At 41.9% G+C, this 8,750-nt stretch overlaps 2 non-coding genes across 2 annotated transcripts; both read right to left on the bottom strand.

The window, feature by feature from the left end:
- Positions 1-1,415: 1,415 nt before the first annotated feature.
- On the bottom strand, positions 1,416-1,536 carry LOC111589585 (small nucleolar RNA SNORD14). The gene has a single exon (XR_004850951.1). It is a non-coding gene; the product is annotated as a small nucleolar RNA SNORD14 (small nucleolar RNA).
- Positions 1,537-1,617: 81 nt separating this feature from the next.
- On the bottom strand, positions 1,618-1,797 carry LOC111589623 (small nucleolar RNA Z112). Its single transcript, XR_004850980.1, has one exon. It is a non-coding gene; the product is annotated as a small nucleolar RNA Z112 (small nucleolar RNA).
- Positions 1,798-8,750: the final 6,953 nt, after the last annotated feature.

Raw genomic sequence — 8,750 nt, 5'->3', positions numbered from 1 at the left:
GGGATCTCTGTCTTTGCCAACATTGGCACTACGGGGTTGATAGTATTCATGATTGTCAAGCTCAGACACTGTTGGCTCGACATCGAGTTCCTTGGCACCATACTGCTGCTACTGTACATTATGTGTGCTCTCTCATTAATGTCCAAGGCTTCGGATCGAGGAACCGCTGCCATCACGCGTCTGGGTCAGGGAGCCGCCGCAATAGCAACTGCAGGCCTGGGGTCTGCCGCCACGCGCGCTTTTGGGCAAACGCCGGTGTCGCATACGCCTAGGTGGGTGCCATCGCTCGTGAATGAGGGTGGGCTGTAAAAAACTGAACCCTAACGTTCCGAGTCTTCTTTTATAGACGTTCAGACCTAGTCCGGCTCGACTAGATGGCACAGTCTGACCTGTGATTCCTCTAGTTATTGAAATTACAAGTGGTGTGTAATATTTTTTCTTTTGCTTTGTATGTACCATATTATATTAACAATTTCATACTAGCTAGTACTCCAAAGCCTAGATTGTCAATAAGGAAACATTGTTTTACATCCGAATGAAATGACACACAAATATTCAAACAAAAATGTCAAATATTTGCAAATAGAGCAGAACCATACCACACTTTGAGCTACACCATTTGGTGGTAACGGCGAATTTCTACGTTGAGGTTTATATCTGTATATGCTCTCTTACCAAATCTCCAATTTTTCCATAAGTCAGCTTACCCTAGTGCAAAATAAGAACATGCTATAAGAACCGAATCATGAGTAATATTCCCTGAAGTTCTGCATCATAATCAGCCTGATTGGTTCCCCGGCTGGCGCGCGCATGGCTCGAGCGGACCTGGACCTCCAGGGAAGTTCATTTTCCACATCTCCAGACGTGCAGGCAAGACAGTGAAAAATGGGCTGAACTGCATACGCGCGTGCAGGGCCATGGACGAAGACGCAGTCAACCGAACACGCGCTTGAGCGCGGTCAATGCATCGCTCAAGCCTGCGCGAGTGCGGCATAGTAACCAATCAGGATGAATATGACTCGCATACCGTTATGTCATAATCACACCCATAAGTATAACGTATAATAATCAAGGAAGAACTTACGTAACACATTCTCGATATTGGGCACACCAAACACATTTTTTATTGATTCGCATCAGACAGGCAAGAAATGATTTAGGCCTTGTTCGTTTATGTCGGATTGGTGGGTCAGAACGATTCCTAACCGGATTGTTTTTCTAATTTATATAAACTTTGATTAACTGGAACAATTCCGGGTGCAATCCGATAGAAACGAACAAGCCCTTAGCCGGATTAGCTCACCATCGTAGAAACACAAAAGCTCTTAGGCAGCAACTACGAATATATAGAGAAACAAGCCTAATTTGATCATTACATGCAATTGAAATCGAACAAACAGAAATATATATATGTATGGCTTAGACATCCTAGGAAGGAATTAGCAGCACTAGCTCTCAAGACTAGCAGGCATAAAGCTTTTGGGTGGCTACTGCAAATGTCAAGAAAAACAAGCCTTGGCTTTATCATCATCGCCATACACTTGTAGACAAACAGAGACATAGCATCAGACCTAGATTATATTTTATTACAGTTCATAAACTGAAAGATTTCAGGTTGTTATTATAACATCTCGATGACCCAAGTTGAATCCATCAACTACAGATGGGTGCTCCTTCCTATACCAAACCATAGAGGTTATGGTCGCAGGATAGACACTTACAGCTAAAAGAACCATTTGTTGCTTACATTGTCAAACAACATTCCCTAGCTGTAGGTCTTGAGATCCTCATTAGAATTATTGAACTATAACTACGTCCACATAATTAGATTAAACTAAGATGAGTACATAACCAAAACAGGAGATGTATATTTTCACAGTAAACTTATATAAGGATATAAATGTTAATACTATTTTTAAAAAATCTAGTCAAACATGCTCGAAGTGTGAGATGTGCGCTTATTCTATATTGAGGGAGTAGGAAAGAAGCAATAAAGCATACAAGATCTTTAAAAATATAGTTAGGGGGTGCTTGGTTTCTAGGGACTAATTTTTAGTCCCTCCATTTTATTCTATTTAGTTTCTAAATTGCCAAATACGAAAACAAAAACTATATTTTAGTTTCTGTATTTGGCAATTTAGGGACTAAAATGAAATAAAATGGAGGAACTAAAAATTAGTCCCTAAAAACCACACCCCCTTAATCTCTCATATCATCATGGAAGTCACTAAACATTAGTGCTGGTGTCTAGTGAAGGGTATTTTGTTTGAGGAAGTAACTCTTTTTTTTATTTTGACCATGTTGTGTAATCCACTGCTATGCTACAGCCAGCCAAATTGTTGGGACATCCAATCATCCAGTTCAACCACAACACCATCAAACCCACATTTTCTATTTGTCGTTGTGTTCTGCTTAACCAAGCAATTCCCTATCAATTAGTTTGCATACAAAACAAATAATTATTGTACATCAGTTCCTTCCTATGGATTCAGTTGATATCAGTTAGAGTTCCGGGTTTCTTGCGGGATTTGTTAGCTGTTGGAGACTTGTTCTCAAGTGCTATGAGTTAAGAACAAGGCAACACAAAGACATTAAATGTTAATGTCCTTCGTCATTCGAAACATTATTTCCCTTAGGATATAATGATCTTCAGACGAAGGTCATGAAGGACATACCTTCATCATTGCAGTATATGTTAGTAAAAAGAGAAGTACAAGAGATGTAAGAGATAACATGAACAATTATATAATATCATCAACTCATTCCTATTTTATTATCATAGAAGAAACAGAAATGATATTGAATTACAAATGTACCTTCGACTTGACAGAAGGCAAAGTATAAACGTGACGCAAGAACAGGTACAAGTCAACGTGAACAGTACATGGGTACTGTTCATCTATTTATAGACACAAGACACAACCTGCGAGAAATTACATCCAAGCCCTTTACATTTATTATTGATTTATATACAAATCTATGGGGACTGAATAGCCTTTTCCCTTTAAGTCGGTTCCTTTCTCCGTGATTAAGCCGAAGCTCCCTTGCGCGTAGCTTCGGCTCAACAACATCCTTCGTCACGATCATGCTCTTTTCATCGTATATGCTTTTGTCTTGAGTCCGAAGGTACCTATCCATAAGCCATGCTTGGAAGACATCGTTAAATTATGTTTTTGAGGACATTCGGAGGACGAAGGCCCCCAACAGTAGCCCCTCACAGTATTAATTTGTTTAAGATAACGAATTCAGACTACGACATGGACGAAGGCCTTAAGCCGATGGTCCGAAAAAACACCTTCCCTTTGCTAGAATAGCAACAGTCAATGACAGACGGGACCCTCCTGTTTGGAGCGCACCAAGCGTATAAATAAGAACTTGCACCAACCACATTTGGTACGCTGCTTGTGCCATTTGCTTTGTTTTCTCAATTTTATAGCTCTTGCTCACCAACGCTTGCTAGTTTCTTAAGCTTTCTAAGCTTCGGTTTGAAGGACACGTTTTTGTCATTTCTGAAGAAAAGATGTCTCAAGACAAGAAGGTTGTTGCTGAGACGAAGCTAACCGAAGAGGAGAAGCTCTTTGAACAGAAGAAGGCTGCGAGTCCTCATATAGCTGGGTTTTTAGAATCAATGGCAAAATCAAATACAGAGAAAATTACAAAAGAGATATTGGAGGGCCTGTTTGAAGATACTGGTGACAGTGATGATTATGATGCTGAAAGCGGGGGAGAAGATTCTGAGGATCGGCCGTGGAGGCCAAGTCATACAATTTTTGGGAAATCGACAGTTAAGCAGAGCCATCTTGACAATATGAGAGGAAGGTATTTTCGCGATATGTCTATTGTGAGAGTTAGTGGAGACAACAACGTGCCTGCCCCTGAGGAAAACGAAGTTGTGATTTACCGAAGTTTCTTCAAAGCTGGGCTTCGGTTTCCATTGAGCAGGTTTGTGGTCGAAGTTTTGAAAATTTATCAGATTTACCTTCATCAGATAACCCCCGAAGCTATTATCAGAATGGGGATTTTTGTTTGGGCTGTGAGGAGCCAGGGGTTGGAACCAAGCGCGAAATGCTTTTGCAGCATGCATGAACTTGTATATGAGACGAAGGCCATGGGCAAGGAACAATATCATAACAACTTTGGCTGCTATGGGTTTATCGCCCGCCCCAACACAAGCTACCCGGTGCCAACATACCGAAAAAGGTGGCCCAGGGCCTGGATGGAGGAATGGTTTTACGTGTAGAATGACTTGAAGGCAAGAGAAGATGTTAAGGAAGTTATTATGCACCCCATTTGGTCCCGCTTCGGCCTCAGAAGGCCGAAGGTTGAAATTGACGAAGCTGCCGAAGCATGTCAGAAGGCATTTGGTATTGTTTTCTTCTTTATTGGTACCAGAGATTTGGTCAAGAGCACATAACATACAAAGTATGGCCACTTATAGAGAGCTAGGAAATGCCGAAGGAGACCATCATCGAATCTAGTGAAGGTGAACTGGTCCGGCTGAAGTACACATTCAGATTCGGAGATAAATTTGATGAACCAAATGATGACTAGCTAAAATGCATCGAAGCTACCAGTGATGAACTGCTTGGATCATATTCCAAGGCGGAAGACAATGCACTATCCACAGCCTTCGGAGGTCGGGTGAAAAAGAGATTGAATAGAGTTTTTGATGCCATTGGTTTTGTCTACCCCGACTACCGCTGTCCACTGTGAAGTCAGGGAAAGAAGAGGAAAACTGCTGCTTCGGCCACTCTAGATGAGCCTGCGGCGAAGAGCAAAAAGTTGAAAGTCATTACCCACCGGCCGCGTTATATTGAAACGGTCGTGGTACCTGAGTTTGGCGGTGTTGGGACCATGCTTCGTCGCCGAAGGTCCTGCAGGAAGAAACAGCTTCGGCTGAAGCTGTCCGTACGTGATGCCGAAGGGTGCCGTTCATGAAGCTTCGGAATTATAAACCGACTTAAAGATAGAATGACCTTTTAGTCCATAAGAGTTTGAGTCGTTGTTGTAAACTTTTATGAGGGGTATGATTGTAATTGCTCACAGGCTGTGTCCTGTGCCTATAAATAGTGAACAATATTCCTTTACTGTTCACGCATTCCTGTAATTGCAATCACATCACTCGAAAATTATTCCTTACCAAGGCATAGGTATAAATGTATCTAAACACTATATTTGAATACATCAAGTTTATATAATATACAAAATAATGTTGTTTACTTCTAATTTACTTGTCTTTAATGCTTTATATCTTGTGTTATTTGATATTATCCTTGATAGTTCAATTACGAAGATACAACCTTCGTAATTGTGTCATTATAACCTTCGTCCGAAGTTCATTAAATCCTTGGGGAAATAATGCTTCAGCGGACGAAGGACATTAATATTTAACATTTTATGTTGCCTTGTTCTTAATTCATAGCATTTGAGAACAAGTCCCAAACATTGGCGCCCACCTCCGGTGAACTCACTTCCACTTTTCTGAGCTGATGGCTTCGTTCAACATTCAAGCTGGAGCTGCTTCGGCTCCGAAGCTGGTACTCCCGATAACAGGTGGTTCATGCTCAGAGCCAGCCAACAAGAAGCAGAAAAAGGAGGCACAGAGAAGGGTACAACACGTTGGGGTGCAAGGACCCTTCATCAAGTCAAGATGGTCTCACATTCCTATTACCTTCTCCCAAGAGGACCTTCAACTCAAGGATTACCCACACAATGATGCTATGGTTATCTCTTGTGTTATCAAAGGATTTCTGGTCCATAATGTTTTGGTTGATACAGGCAGTGCAGCTGATATCATATTTGTTAAGGCCTTTAGACAGATGCAAGAGCCCGAAGATAAAATTCTTGATGCCACACATCCCCTTTGCGGCTTCGGAGGAAGGAAAATTGTAGCACTCGGCAAAATCTCAATGCTAGTAACCTTCGGATTTATCAACAACACAAGGACTGAACAAGTTGTATTTGATATTGTTGACATGGAATACCCTTACAATGCAATCATTGGTCGTGGTACTCTCAATGCCTTCGAAGCAATTCTTCATCCAGCTTATCTTTGCATGAAGATACCTTCAGACCAAGGGCCCATTGCTATTCATGGAAGTCAGGAAGCTGCCAAAAGGGCCGAAGGAAATTGGACAGACTCAAAAGCAATCCATAATATAGATGGAACTGAAGCTTGTGAGCAATACAAGTTCAGAAGGGAAAAAGCTGCTTCGGCTGATCAGCCGAAGCCCATGCTCTTATGTGAGGATATAGCAGAGTAGAAGGTGCTATTGGGATCTCAATTGTCTGAAGAGCAGGAGAAAACCTTGATAAGGTTTCTGTTCAACAATAAAGATGTTTTTGCTTGGTCAGCTAATGATCTTTGTGGAGTTAACAGGGATGTTATTGAGCACTCACTCAATGTTGATCCATCCTTCAGACCCAGAAAGCAGAGGCTTCGGAAGATGTCTGATGACAAGGCCGAAGGTGCTCGGAATGAAGTAAAAAGACTCCTCAGTGCCGGAGTTATTAGAGAGGTAAAATACCCAGAATGGTTGGCTAACACTGTTATGGTGAAGAAGGCCAATGGTAAATGGAGAATGTGTATCAATTTTACTGATCTCAATAAGGCCTGTCCGAAGGACGAGTTTCCATTGCCAAGGATAGATTCCTTAGTTGATGCAGCAGCTTCATCAGAGCTTATGAGTCTGCTGGATTGCTATTCAGGCTATCATCAAATCTGGATGAAGAAGGAGGATGAACCGAAAACCAGCTTCATAACCCCTAGTGGGACATATTGTTACCTTCGGATGCCTGAGAGGCTTAAGAATACCGGAGGAAGTTTCAGCAGAATGACAGCGAAAGTCCTCCATTCTCAGATAGGCAGGAATGTGCTAACTTATGTTGATGATATCATTGTAAAAAGCACGAAGCAAGATAACCACATTGCTGATTTACAGGAGACCTTCGCTAATTTTAGACAGGCTGGTCTAAAGCTGAATCCAGAAAAATGTGTCTTCGGAGTAAAGAAGGGGAAATTTCTTGGTTGCCTAGTCTCAACAAAGGGAATTGAGGCTAATCCAAGCAAAATCGAAGCTATACTTCGAATGGAACCACCAAGTACAAAAAAGGGGGCTCAAAGATTGACAGGAAGGCTGGCATCTCTCAACAGATTCATATCCAGATCAGCAGAGAGAAACTTACCATTCTTCGAAGTATTGAAGTCAGCCGAAGTCTTTCAATGGGGACCAATCCAGCAGAAAGCCTTCGAAGAGCTGAAGCAATATTTGATAGATCTAACAACATTAAGTCCACCAACGCCAGGGGCTCCTTTGTTACTATATGTGGCAGCTTCGCACTCAGCGGTAAGTGCAGCACTTGTCTAGGAGAAGCTTGAAGGCCAAGTCAAGAAACAGGTTCCAATATATTTCATATCCAAAGTTCTTAGTCTATCAAAGAAAAATTATACAGAATTGGAGAAGGTACTGTATGCTGTTTTAATGGCTTCCAGGAAGCTTCGGCATTATTTTCAAGCTTACAACATAATTGTTCCTTCTTCGCAACCTCTAAAGGATATTATGAGAAACCGAGAAGCTACTGGAAGGATTGGAAAATGGGCTGCAGAGCTCAATGAATTTTGTATTGATTACGTCCATAGATCTTCGATTCAGTCCCAAGCGTTGGCAGACTTCATTGCTGACTGGACGCCAGGGGCTCAGGAGGAAGAAACGAATAAAGATGCCGAGGCATGGACAGTGTTTTGCGATGGGTCTTGGGGAACCTTCGGAGCAGGAGCGACTGCTGTGTTGGTTTCACCATCCAAAGTCAAAACTTGTTATGCGGCAAGACTCAATTTCAGTTGCACAAATAATATTGCTGAGTACGAAGCTCTGCTCTTGGGTCTTCGGAAGTTAAAGGCAATGGGAATAGAAGGGCCATTCTTAAAACTGATTCCCAAGTTATTTCTGGTCATGTTGACAAGAGTTACAAAGCAAGAGACCCGAAGCTTGAAAAATATCTAGATAGAGTCCGAAGGATTGAGGCTTCCTTTGAAGGTTTCTCTGTCAAAAATATTCCTCGTGGGGAAAATGAATATGCTGATCTATTGGCCAAGTCGGCAGCCCAGGGGCTACCTATACCTTCGGAAGTATTTTTCGAAACACTAAAAGCACCTTCGGTCGAGCTTCTTGAAAGAGCAATCCTTAATATATCCCCTGTTTATAGCGAAGATTGGAGATCTGAGATCATCTCTTTTCTTCAGGGTAATTTTCTTTCAGACGACGAAGCTTATAACAAGAGAATAGAAGCAAGAGCTCGACCATATGTCATAATAGAAGGGGAGTTATACAAGCGTGGAGTCTGTTCCCCATTGCTCAAATGTTTATCCAGATCCGAAGGTATAGAATTAATGAAGGAAATACATGCAGGCCTGTGTGGATCTCACATTGGATCTAGGCCCTTGCTTGGGAAAGTTTTTCGCCAAGGATTTTATTGGCCAAAGGCAGCTTCGGATGCAGCGGATCTGGTCCAAAAATGCGAAGGTTGTCATAAATGTGCAAAAGATCAAAAACAACCTTCGTCTTTAACCCAATTAATACAACCCACTTGGCCGTTGCAAAGGTGGGGCCTCGATTTACTAGGCCCATTACCACCAGCACAGGGGAACCTAAGATATGTAGTAGTGGCAGTGGAATTTTTTTCCAAGTGGATTGAGGCAAAGCCCTTAGCCACAATAACTTCATTTACTATTCAAAAGTTTTTCTGGCAAA

This window comes from Zea mays, chromosome 6 (genome assembly GCF_902167145.1).
Source record: "Zea mays cultivar B73 chromosome 6, Zm-B73-REFERENCE-NAM-5.0, whole genome shotgun sequence".
Lineage (NCBI taxonomy): Eukaryota > Viridiplantae > Streptophyta > Magnoliopsida > Poales > Poaceae > Zea > Zea mays.
The sequence above is the reverse complement of the archived record's forward strand: the minus strand, read 5'-3'. Positions and strand labels throughout refer to the sequence as shown.